Source organism: Dipodomys spectabilis, unplaced genomic scaffold (genome assembly GCF_019054845.1).
Source record: "Dipodomys spectabilis isolate Male_0828 unplaced genomic scaffold, ASM1905484v1 ptg000203l, whole genome shotgun sequence".
In the NCBI taxonomy this organism is placed as follows: domain Eukaryota; kingdom Metazoa; phylum Chordata; class Mammalia; order Rodentia; family Heteromyidae; genus Dipodomys; species Dipodomys spectabilis.
In genome coordinates, this window is record NW_024870880.1 from 1,408,251 (window position 1) to 1,422,423 (window position 14,173).

The window sequence follows — 14,173 nt, forward strand, 5'->3', positions numbered from 1 at the left end:
TACAGGAAGCTGATTCAGGACATAGACTAATATGCCAAGATATGCAACATTTGAGATAAATAGGAAAAAGATTACTATAATACAATCATACTTACTATCATATGTCTCTGCAGGATGGAAGCTATTATGTATCTTTGTTTCTAAAACTACTGAGCTCTTCAAATCATGACTTTTATGCTTGGATATTACAGGAATTAGAGAACATTTTGATACTGAGACAGCTTGATAAGAAATGTACTCGCTATCTTGCCCATGTAATTGTAACTCCTCTGTATGGTATTCTCACAATAAAAAAAATCTCAAAGAAAGCTGGAGTAATCATTTCAATATTACCTTTCGTTCTGCAAGGGGAAAGAAACCATTATATAGACAATAATTTATACTTACTTATCTAGTATCATTTTTTCCAGAAATGGATTTTTTTAATAAATGTGGTTATCCACCAGAACAGATGTCTTCATTTATCTTAATCTTGTACAGACAGTATAAGCAATTAGATGTAAGTAGGAGTTCATCAGTAGCACTTTTTTAAAATGCAAAAAATGTGGGCAGGGAGCCAATATATATATTTTTCCAACATCACCTTCCACGTCCTGCTTCTTCCTTCCTAGGCAAAACACTCTATCAATAAAAAGGCTAAGATATTTGGCTCTTGACCTTGGAAATGGAAGCAGAATGTTATGGATGTCGGAGATGACGGTTAAGAGTGTTTTACATAATAATGTCACATGTATCAGCCCTATGAGTCCGGCAGGTATTAACACTGTACTTCCTTAGTGATGTGTTTGGAATGTCAGCTTTACTAGACTTAGTATTGTATTCCACTTCCTTTTCTACCACCTGGCCTAAATTACAATACATAGTAACAGAATGAAAAATAATGGCATCTTAAGAATGTCCCATTACAACAATGAGATGTACAAGACATAATGTTGAAAAATGAACTTCAAAACTTTTGCCGGGGGTGAGGGGATCGGTGTGCAGGGATGGTAAGGGGAAGGAAGAGACAACAATAATTTATGATAAATGTACTCATTACCTTGCTCATGTAAATTGTAACACCTCTGTACGTTATTTTCACAGTAAAAAACATATCAACTTAAGAAAGACAGTCATTTAGGGCTCTAGGAATGTGGCTTAATGGAACAGTTATTGCTTAGCATGCATGACATCCTAGGTTTAATTCCTCAGTACCACATAAATAGGCAAAGAAACACTGGAAGTGGAGCTGTGCCTCAAGTGGTAGTGTTCTAGCCTTTAGAAAAAAAAAGCTCAGGAACAGTTTCTTGGCCCTGAGTTCAAGCCCCAGGACTGGCAAAAAAGTCATTTAGCTAGTAAATACAAAATAAAGACCCCATACTTGGAATATATAATTGCTTATTCCAACTGATACCTAACAATAGTTCTTAATTCATTTACTTTACCTGTATTAGAATAGTGTGTTTAAAAAAAAAAGTTGTATTAACAGATCACGGCATTTAATGCCAAGAATGTGCTTAGATATCAGGTGAAGATTAATCCTGGAAATTCAAAGATTCCAGGCTTTTGAGTGGTCACTGCTAATCACAATCAGAAGTGTAGTCTAAGTGAGATTTGGAAATCTTTTTGATAAATCATGGCATCAAAAAGGCAGAGGCTAATTAATAGTTTTTAAAGAAGAAAACGAATAAATCTAGATGGAAGGAATAAATGATAATAATAACTAAGTTATACTAGAAACTGTTGGAGAGAACCATTTTTGGTTATTGAAGAACTAGTTATCAACTAGGCTTATTCCTCATTGCCTTTAGCATTCTAGTTACTTAGGTTAGTTCTTAGTCTCTGTGATAAGTTGTCTATCCTTCTATGCTGTTCTTTCATACTTGATCTCCTTTGCATTCTAAAAATCTCAGTCTTTCTCTATTTCTCTATGAACAATTTCTGATACTAAGTCTACATACGCAGACACCAGAGGGTGGATGCTAATGTAAGAGTCCATAACTCATGCGTCATTAATGTAACAACATGGAAAAGGAGGACATATTTATTGCTACCTCAATTTTTCTGAAAAGTTGTAATGTCATCATTTCATTCAAATGTCCATTCTTTGTCTACATAGTGTCATTAAGTGCACATAAATGCAAATATAAGCCAGATGCTGGTGGCTCACACCTGTAATCCTAGCTACTCATGAAGTTGAGACCAGAGGATTGTGATTCAAAGCCAGCCTGGTCAGGAAAGTTCCTGAGATCCTTATCTTACATTAACCACCAGAAACCCAGAAGTGGTGCTGTACCTAAAGTGGCAGAGGGCTCAACTTGATCTGAAGAGCTGAGGGACACTACCCAGGATCAGAGTTCAAGCCCCAGGACCAACAAAATAATGCAAATATGACTTTAAGTTTCCCCAAAAGAAACGACAACGACAAAAGTAATCTTCCCAAGCAGAAAAATGATTCAGTGCACCTACTTTTGCTGAGTTATTGAAGTTGTTGCTTCTTTGTTGGTCATATTCTCTTCTTTTAAAATTTGTCGAAGATTAGCTTTATAATAAACTTCATCTAATATTTCTTGTTTCAAAAGAGAAGTCCTTACAGTTGATGTCAATTGTCATTCTTTCTCTTTCAGTTCAAAGCCAACTCAGACAGGAGAGGCTGTCAAAATCTTATCTTTAATTAAACAATAAAAAAGCCAGATGTGGAGTTTTGGGTCAAGCAGTGAGTACTAGCTTAGGGGACAGGTGGCCAGGAAAGACACCTGTACAGGGACAAGGTCCACCCTCTGGGTGCAAGCCCCAGAACCAGCACAAACTACACAAACAAAAAGCAAATGAAAAAATCCACATATTTCTTTGGGACCATCCTTAAAGCACAGGTTTGAAAAAAGGCTCCTTTTGCTGATCTTACTCACTGGATCCTGCTTTTTGGAATCCTTATTGCTATGGAGAACTCAGGACCAAACTAAAGGAATGGATCACTGTCTCCTGCAACAGGAGAATCATCTCAGGAGTGATTTATCAATGCATAAAACACTTTAAAACCTCCATGTCTTTGTTTATTTCTAGTAGAACACATTTAAAACAAAATTATTTCCTTTTGTTCTATGCCGGCTTTCAAATGGCATATTGTTTCCTTTTATAATACTCTCAACTAGAAGTTTACAGACAAGTTTTATGAGTAAAGAACACACTTGAACAAGTCAGGGACAGAGTTTCCTTCAAGTCTTGGATTCTTTTCTTATACCATTAAAAGGACAGCACAAATTAACTTGAACTTTGTCATTTCTCTATGTTCAATTCCTCTCTTGGAATCAGTTTCCACTTCCAGTGACAGTTCCTCACATTTACTTACATTAACAATCTATGGTGCTTCTCCAGGTAAAATGAACATTTTGTGGATTCATTGAAATAGCACAAGTACATCTTTCGACATGAGGTAACATGTGTTTCAGAGACAAATTCGTAATGAGAACATTTGGAACTTAAATGGCTTTTAAAACATTATCCATGTACATATGGCCTTATAAGATGATGTTAAGTGAAACGGACCCCAAGACAGGGACACAATTTGTTGTTTCTTTCTTGATATTTTTTTAAGGTATGTAACATTTAGTATGTGATTTTTTGGTTTCTCTTCTATTTTCTTCCTGCATGGTATAGCTCCTGTTTTCACTATATTTGTTGTCGGCGACCTGCATCATGCATATACATTTTTCTAATGTGAGTAGGGGAAGGGAAATTACAAAATGCTGAAACAAGTATACAGTATGACCCATTGTAACAATGAGTTGTACAAGCCTGGCTTACATCACTTAATATAATTTTTTCCAAGTCTTTCCATTTCCTAACAAATGGGGCAATGTCATTCAATAAAACCCTATATTCTTGATATTGAAACTTTCCTATTATTATTAATGCACGTAATCCAACTCTGTTTATAACTATGTATTCTATGTGGGAAATCTAGATTCAAAGATGTCTAAAATTTTTGCCTTTTCAATCACAACATTTTTGTTATCATGCTACACTGTGGTCATCATCCTCTTCATCAAAATTATTAGTTTCATAAGTGCTAATTATTGAAAGTCTGATATGTGTCTATGATTTTGCTATTATTTGTCTTTTGATTAATAATTTTAATGTTATCACTGTGTTTGCGTCCATATTAAAAATTAGAACAAATAAAGAAACAAAGAAAAAATTAAACCATATCAGGTAGCTCGACTATGTGCTTATAACAAATTATGGAATAGTTTTTGGAAGTATTGAAAATTCTTGACCAGTATGAATTAACTTCCTCTCTCCCCCTCACTACACAAATAATTAAGAGTTTGGACAGAACTTTTTCAAGTATTATACTGTAATGTTACTAAAATATCATGTGTATATCTAAAATTCCCTTAAAAGTAATAAACTCTACTTTCTTTTGAAATAATATTTTATTCTAGGAAACCTTTAGAAAAATAGGATTTGTATCTCTGAAATGAAAAAGGTAAAAAATAGTAGCATAACATTTTAGAAGGAGTCTGTCTTCAGAAATATGTATATATATATATATATATATATATATATGTATATATATATATATATTACACATAACATTTATATATATATGTTATGTGTAGAAAGACACATTTTTAAAGATTATTTGTCATCAGAAATTTATACATATATCTAAATTTATGTGTAGAATGATGAACATTATAGTGAAACAAAAATCTTAAAACAATTAAAATTAAAAAATACCTCAAACCAAGTGCCAGTGACAGAAAAGTACTTGTTAGATTATCTTCAATTAACCACTAAAAATAAGAATTAACTCTGTGCTTCAAATTATAGAGTCCTGTCTTTGAGCATAAAAAGGCTTAGGGACAATGCCCAGGCCTAGCAAACAACAACAACAAAAACAAAATGTATCACATTAATTTCACAAAAGCATCTTTTAACTGCTGTGAACATTTCTTAGAAAAATGAATACATGCCCCTGGAAAAATGTTAAGTAAAAGTACAGAATGTTTACGTCTATGTTAAAATTGTGACTACTTAGTTTATTTAAGATAGTTAGGTAATGATTAGGAATTAAGAATAAGGTTAGGTAGTATATTGGGGCGGGTCTTTTGTTCTATATTATGATAGTAATAAAATGATATTTGTAATGATTATATAAAAGTACTCTTGCTTGGTATTTGAATTATAATAAGTGGTAAACATTTTTAAATGTTTCCAAAGGAAAGATATCAATTCTTTTGTAATTCAAAACAATTAAGAAATTTATTCTAAGTCTGGTTTGCTCTAAAAAATAAATTTATTTTCTTGTTCTAGTTTTCATATGTTCATAGAAATTAAAATTTCAAAAATTCAATGGATGTTGCCATCCAGGCATATCTTTATATATGCTTATATTGGATTCCCTTAAGTGGAATTCTTTTAATTCATTTGTTATTTTCACAAATAAATCAAGATGATTTTGTATTTTGTTTCTTTTCACTGCTATTGGCTCTTATCTTGAGAATATTTTTTCCCTAACAAAGTAGAGAAAAGCAATTGGATTGAGCAAGTAATATATGGCTTTCATAAAATACAGATGCATAGATTTGTGTCTTCTGTCATTTGCTAAAAGTTTCTTCCAGAAAAGGTTATCAATTACTTAGAAGTGATGCATAATTCCTAGGTATTACAGTTATCACATACATTTTTTTATATTTTTTATTTTTTTTATTGTGAACATACTGTACAGAGGGGTTACAATTACATGGGCAGAATAATGAATACATTTCTTATCAAGCATTGCAGCCTCCTCCTTCACATTCATTTATAAATTCAAAAGAAAAAGAAAAAACCCTCAAAATAAACAGAAATCACATCTTTGTTTTAAAAACTGTAGTTTACAAAGTTTTTAGCCAACACCAAAAGCATCTTTTTAGGTATTCTGCATTTTGTGTGAAGTATTTTTAACAATTTTTTTTTTTTTTTGCTGACATGTAATTCACTTGCAATATATTATCTCCTTTTATTGTTTACATTTTAGTGCTTTGGAAGTGAATTGTACAACCATAGGTTTTCCAAGCCTAATTTTCAGAAACTTGCATTTCTTCAACTAGAAATGCTGTAAATTTTAGAACAGACATTAAAATAGATATAAAATTCACTTACAGGAATTTGTCCAGCATACATCCTTTATAGTATGCCTTTTCAAAATTTGTTTGTGGAATTATATCCAGGGTCTGAAACATACTACTCAAGTGCACTGTCAATGACCTACACTCCCTGTCCAAAAAAGTTTTTACTTCTCTTTATATACATTCATAGAAGTGTAATGGATCGATCCTATGCAATTCTCTTCGACCTTTTAAAAACTTGCTTGCTAAAATGATTGCATTGTTATACAAATCGATTTGCTATGTGGAGTATATCAGTTTCTCCACAAATGCAGTACTATATTTTGAGTCATTTTTTATATTTTGGTCATACTAGTGAGTTTTCTTTTTATTTATTCTTAGATACTAAAGAAGAGCTTATTTCATATGCTCTTCCTATTGACTATCAATTTACATATGTTCTGTAAAGAAATATCCCATTCGGGGAAAAATTTATATATCATTAGAAGATATAAAAATACATAATCATTGTAACGTTATCATGGTAGCATTAACAAATATGTGCCCTCTATCTGTTGGATATGTTTTCACTCCTGTTATAGTGTCCTTTGAATTATGAAAGGCTATCAGTTGATATTATACGGTTTATTCTTGCTTTTCTTTACCACTAATGCTTTCAATGTCATTTTTTAGAAATCTTTACTGATTCTACTGATCCAATGTCATGAATTTTTACATTAATCTTTTATAGGTTTTTACATCTCACATTTAGTTTGATAATCATTTTTTATTTTAAATTTTTGTATAAGGATTGAGATAGTAGTCTAAGATCACTCTTTAAATCGAGGGAGGTAATAGTGCCAATATAACCATAAGATTCTATTTTTATTTCATAAAGTCATGGGATCCTTTTCAAAATCTATTGACCATAAAACTGAGTATTTGTTTTATTGTGAAAATACCATACAGAGGGTTTATAATTAATGGTCAAGGTAATGAGTACATTTCTTATCAAGCATTGTTGTTTCCTCCTTTGTTTCCCCTTCGCATCCTTTCACATCTTCCCACCCCCAACCCTGCTGCCCCTCAGCAGGCCAAAGTTGTAAAGTTCTTTTTTCGACATATCATCTTGTCCACCTGTGTCCCTATTTAAGCGATTTGTTTTTTCACTTCCCCTCCACAAATTGTACCAACATCAAATACAGTGAAAACAGGTATTATACCGGGGAGAGGGACATACAAACAACAAAGAAATCATCTTTAAAATATGTTAAGAACAATCGCAAGAAAGAAAAAAAAAACATTTGAATCCAAATCCCACAAGAAAAATTCTCAAAGAAACAACTCTAATCCCAATAAAAAAGTGGGCTAAAGACTTAAAGAGAAACTTCTCTGAAGATGAAAGAAGGATGGCCAATAGACATATAAAGAAATACTCAACTTCCCTAGACACATAAGAATTTATTTTTGACAAATCTGTTACATTCTTTTATCTGATATTATAGTAAACCTATGTTGTCTTCATTACTAAACATGGTAATAAGATTCAAAAATAGTATGAGGGCTCAAGCTACATCATTTTACAGGATTGTTCCTTGAATTTACATATGAGTCTATTGAGCCGATGTACCAATATTCTACTGAGATATCTAGATGTTTGATAGTCACTCATATTTTGCACCTTGTGAAAACACAAGAACCCAGATATTATATATAGAAAAATGTCTTTAGAAAATGCTTGAAGCAAATAAAATTAATTTAGGAATGAGTTAAGATTTAAAAACTCTATAGCATAAAATTGAATGATAATGACTTGAGCTGTACAACAGAGCAGAGTGAGAGGTGATAGAATGATGGACCACATAGGAGTTGTATATCATTGGTATTGTGGATCAAAGAACAGAAAAACGTCAGAGAAGAGAATGAGGAAAATAATCAAAGTGTCCTGAATCAAGTTACTTTTTAATCCACCTAATAGTTTGGACTGGGAGGCAGAGAACATGGGAAAAATAAAATAGAAAATAAAGCATTGTATAGACCTGTTACAATGGAAAGAAATACTAATAGAAATATAATAATTAATTTCCAAAGAAATAAGAGAAAGAATAGGTAAACTCTAAGGGAAAAAGAATGAAGAGAGAAAAGAAGCAAAGTAAAATCTTTGTCAATAACGAACACAAGTGTTTGGAAGTGGAAAGACAGTGGAAAAATTCTAAATAACAATAAAGTAACAATAAAATAATAATAAAAATTGCTAACCTTCATAGAAGGTGGATCACATTTTATCATATATAATTTTGGAAAAACATACTAGCATTGACAATTTAAAAGTCATAATTTAAAGTGGAGTTACTAGTACAACATTGCACACATGGTAAGTGTTAGCCCATCTCCCATGTATCATTCTATTTTATGACTAAAATACCAGCACTTAGTCTACTAACTCTAGGAAAATTTCCCAGAATTATTGTGTACACTCTAATAATACTTCAGTTTATCTTTTTTAGAAAATAGGTAACTGTAATATGAAAACTCCAAGTCCATAATCAATTCATACCTCCCTGGTGAAAGGAACTGCTAAAGTGTAATATTCTTGATTTCTAACTCAAAATAGGAGAAATCATATTCTATCCCATGACTCAACACTGCACTGTCTGGGGAACACATCTCTGTTTAACACAGTCTTACTGAAAGAATGACCTGTCCAATTCTTAATGTAAACAGACTGAAGGTCTTATGGACCAATCATTTCCACATTGTAACTTACCTAAGTTGTTTACCATTACAAGTATTTTGATTACGTTTTATACCCAAAATTTTGAGAGAAATGTACTATTTTAAAATACTATTAAAGCAAGACTGATATAAAAATCACCTTTGACCCCAGATAAATATTTTACCTTTCATAAATGCAAAAATGCAGCCTGACCTATAATTTATGTTAGGAACGAGAGGGTAAAAATCATAGACACCAAGACCTAAGCATGAATTAAAGACTCTCCAACTTGTGAATACAATTGTTTTAAAAAGTCATCAAACTACTGCATTTTAAAAAATTTCTGATGATACTGAAGATTCAATTATAAACTATTAATACTTGAAAATAACTCATTTTCTGGGGAGTAGGACACAAAACACAAGATTAATCCTAATCTATAACTACAAAGATTCTAAAAACAACTGAAGTACAGAGAAACAAAGGAAATAATTTAATTGCAGCATCTACATTAAAAGGACTGTGTTAATAGAAAACAAAGTTATACTAATAATTAATTAGCTTACCAAATTCAGGTACATTCTTTTTTTCTATTTCATTTAGTTTCATAAAATCTGGATTTTCATAAAATGTTGCATAAATTGCCTATATACCCACTTACATTTTCAGCTCTTAACAATATTTATTTCAGAAATATCTTTAGCTCTATAGTCAATGAACTGAAATAATACTAAAATAGTCAAAGGCTTTTCAGAAATTGCAAGATTCGCTTTGGGATGGTATTTTTATTGAAAGATATATTAGAAAGCCTTATTTATTAAAATTGCTGTAGTTACTCTCACAAAAGAGCCATTACTGAAGATATTTTTGCATGTACAAAACGAATTCAAATACATCCACAATATGGAGAAGACACATGTTTTTTGTTTGTTCGTTCATTTTTGAAATGAATATCTAATAAGCATATCCACAGTACCGATTTTCAGTCAATCTGATGGGATATTCAACTGTAATAAATATGGAGCTGATTATCTCTTAGTGAGAATAGATATGATCTTTCAAAGAAAGTTATTTCCAACAGAAATCCAGAAAGAGGGCTGGGAAGGTGGCTCAGTGGTAGAGTGATTGCCTTGCATGCATGAGGCCTTGGGTTCGATTCCTCTGCACCACATAAGAAAAAAAAGAATAAAGCCGGAAGTGGTGCTGTGGCTCAAGGGGCAGAGCGCTAGCCTTGAGCTGAAGAGCTGAGAGACAGAGCCAGGCCTAGCGTTTAAGCCCCATGAACGGACCCCCAGAAAAAAAAAGAAATCCGGAAAGACTTTATCCAGGAATAAGCAGAGAATAATACCTGTTCGGTCAAGTTGGCCAAACTCACTCAATGAGCATATCTTAAAAGTATAACCAATTTAACAGGTCAAATACACCTTTTGTACTGACAGTCATCTTACAGCAATAATTTACTACCTAATTTTGTATGTATCTTCTCACCTAACATATAATAAGAGCTGAAAATGATCTCTTTTATCTAACTTAATGTTGTAAATGCTTTGATTTTGATGATGTTATTATTTGACAAATAAAATGTAGAGAAGGGTGGTTCAACTGAAATGACATGACAGAACAATGATAATAAAAATATTGCAACACAGTTAGCTCTTTTTAGCCTCACCCTGTCCACATTGGCAAGCAACATTGCAACAGCACATGCACACATATACACATACATATATGTGCACACATGTACACACATACACATGCATGCAAAATTCATGGTTTATTGTACAAAAAAGTTCAAATAAAATCTTAGTGATTAGTACAAATGATAATTTGCCTTGCTACAAAATAATACACAATCCAGTCACTACGGGTGTTATATCCTGCCCCTCCACATGTGACCACTTAATGTATTTTTAAGTAATTAATTACCTAATTAATTCAGTGGCCTGGTGCTAATACTAGGGTTTGAACTCAGGGCCTGGCTCTGTCCCAGAATTTGTTATTTTTTTGTTTGAGTTTTCTCAAGGCAATTTACTGCTTGTACAACAGCTCCATTTCTAACTTATGTTGGTTTCTTTCAAATCAGAATCTAATGGACTTTTTTTTTTTTTGGTTTGTTCTGGTTTTAAACCGCAATCCTCAGACTTCATCTTTCTGATTAGCGAGGATTAATGACAGGAGCCACCAGTGTGGCTTCTACTTTTTTCTCTATACCTATCTAATGCACATACTTAAATAGTAATTTAAAACTGAGAGTATAGAAGCAAGATTTACAGTGATGATATTGTCCTGTCAGAAATTCAAGTTAGTAATTTAAATTTCTTCTTAAGAACATACATAAAAAATACCATAATATAGTATAAGAGAACCCATGATTTGACATATGAGGTTTAAGAGCTTTCTAATAGATTCATTATTTATTGGTACCCAACATTAGAAAAAATGTATAATGCAGTAGTAAAATCGAAGTCCTTTGCATGACAACTTAAATTCCTTGTTTTTCAAAGACACTTGTTTTCATCTAAAAAAAGTAGGCTTGTCTATTGTCTTAATGTGTTTTTGATGATTGAAGGTGCTTAATGAGAAGTCAAAATGTATTAGTAGTACTTTGCTAACAATTAAATCCCACTTTTTCTTCTTGAAGAATATAATTATCAAAGCAATAGTTGAGGATCTGTAAGCAATAGTTGAGAATCATGCTTCCAGTGCAAGTGGATCAACAGTAAGTAATCCTCAATACCATTTTCCACAAAGTTTTGTCACAGATACATTTGGCCTGCCTTCTCTAGCTGCTTTCCTAGCCTGGACCTATTCCTTCATTATACAGAAAAAGTGTGATTCAACTGATTTCAGTCAGATCTGTTACTAGAATTATCAAGGATTTAGATTCTTGTCTGCAATTTGATCAAAGCTATGTCTCTTTATGTAGGCTACTAAAAATGCAATTACTAATTTCAAGTAAATACATAAATTCTATTTCCATCTTTGCTCTTGCCTCTAATCAGAGGCATGCATTTTGTGGCTAGCTAGGTCATTGCACATCTGTCTCTCTTTTCCTCTCTCTCTTTCATGGTTCTCATAGATAATATGATTGCTCCATAAATATCCTAATTTATGTTGCTTTTATATTTTTGGTTGCATCATTTCACTTTCTGCTCTTCCATTTTCCAAAGCATTTATACAGAAGGCATTATTTCATCTTTTCTCATTCCTAGAATAAGTTGCACATGAAGACACCACTGCTCCATATTATCAGTCTGTACCTTTGAAAATGGAGGTCTTTCCTCTGCTCTCTATCAATTCCATACTCCCCAGTTAGAATAATTTAGAATAGTAAAAATGGAAAAATAAATCATAAATAAATTCACTGGATTTTTCTGAACAGTTCAACCAACGTGAACTATTAGGGAAATACATGGACACCTCATTCCCACTTGCGCTCAGTCTCTGGTTAGGCAATTCTGATGAAGACACGGAACATGATGAAAAAGTGAGGAATGGTATCAATTGCAGAGACTACTTTCCAAAAAGGTTACTCATGTGAATACTAGGGATGACGATGAGTATACCCCTCTTTATCAGGAAGCCTACAGTGGACACTTAGACATTGTCCGTGAGTTGGTGGCTCAAGTGGCAAATGCAATAACTGTAGAGGGCTGGACACCCCTGCACAGTGCATATATACAGAATAATAACAGAATGGCATCTTTCTTACTTCATCATGATACAGATACCAATGCCCAAACTAAAGGCCTCTTGACCCCCTTACATCTTGCTGCTGAGAATTGAGATAGCAAAGATATGCTGGATCTCCTTCTGTTCAACCATTATATAAAACCAGGCCTGAAGAACAACTTAGAAGAAACTGCATTCGAAATTGCCCAAAGGATAAGTATGCATCACTACCTCTATGAAATTGTAGAAGGCTGTACAAATTGTTCTCGTAAGTCCTAATGGTCGGGTTAAGTTTCTCAAATTTCAAAAATGCAAGTCCATCCTTCGTGTCCATACAAAATATTTCCACAATCCAAATAAGTGCAAATTTATTTTATTGGGGGGGGTCTGTCATAGGGCTTGAACTCTGGGCCTGGGTGCTATCTCTGTGCTCTTCAGCTCAAAGTGAGTGCTCTACTGCTTGAGCCACAGCTTCACTTCCAGTTTTCTAGTGGTTTGTTGGAGATAAGAGTCTCACGGACTTTCCTTACCAGACTTGCTTTGAACTGTGAGCCTTAGATCTCAGCCTCCTGAATAGCTAGGTTTATAGGAGTGAGCCACCAGCGCCTGGCAACACCAATACCGTACTGTAAAAATTCATGAATTCCGTGGAATTCTTCCAAGTGAATTGCCTGCAATGGGTGTCAAATGTATTCAAGAGTTTTTGTATACATGTATAATGATTTCTGCAGAGTTTGTGATTTTTAAATCAGAAATAATTTTAACTTATCTGTTGAAATGAGTAGTACAGAAACTAAAGTATTTCTGGTGCTTGTCTGAAAAAGAATATTTTAAAATACTCTATATTCTATGTTTGTATAATGTTCATAATTTATTTTATTCTCTCCTAGATATACTTTGAATTCTATATTATTTTATAATATATAGGTTCATTAATGTGTCCTTTCAGATTGTATTCCATATAGAAACATTTTAAGATTCCTTTTTTTTCCTAGGTCCTAATATTATTTTTCTTTGGGATAAAATGACAATGTTGTCTAATTTCAAAAGTTTTGTAAAGGTTATGCTATGTAAACGCCTTTCTGAGGTGAAGATTTAATACATTGATATCAAACTAAATTTAATAATATGAATTACGTGTGTTGTTACACTTGTTATTTTGTAATCAACTTTTTAATAACTGTTTTTCATTTCTTGCATCTGAAGAATGAAAACTACGGAATACTTCACAAATTTTCATATCATCCTTGTGCAAGTGCCATGTTAATCTCTGTATTGTTGTAATTTAGGTAGACCTGCTGCGGAAGCATGTAGTATCCTAATGATGCAATCTTTATACAGGCATATATCCATGGGTGCCTACTTGTAAGAAGGAAACCTTATTGTTCCTAACAATGCTATTGATCTTATTTCCCTAAAATTCTGTGAATAGTGAAAAAATTTATATTGTTCAGCAGATTGCTCACATTTGCATTTTTTATCAATGACAATTTTAAGTCTTTTTCATTTGGAATTTGATCATATTTTCAATAATTTATAGTGAAGTACAAAGGTGTTGGCTTTTTCAAGTATTATTTATCCAACTGAATTAGCTTTGTGGAGCTAATGGATTCAAAGTAAGCCTTGCTTAAGAGCTACTTCTCACCTTCTGCAGCTGACATTTTCCCAAATGAGGTCTTACTGGCACAAATGTCTACCTGACCCTTTACTC

The 14,173-nt window shown here is 32.8% G+C and overlaps 1 pseudogene; it reads right to left on the reverse strand.

The window, feature by feature from the left end:
- Window positions 1-13,672: 13,672 nt before the first annotated feature.
- Window positions 13,673-13,772, reverse strand: LOC122122076 (annotated as a pseudogene).
- Window positions 13,773-14,173: the final 401 nt, after the last annotated feature.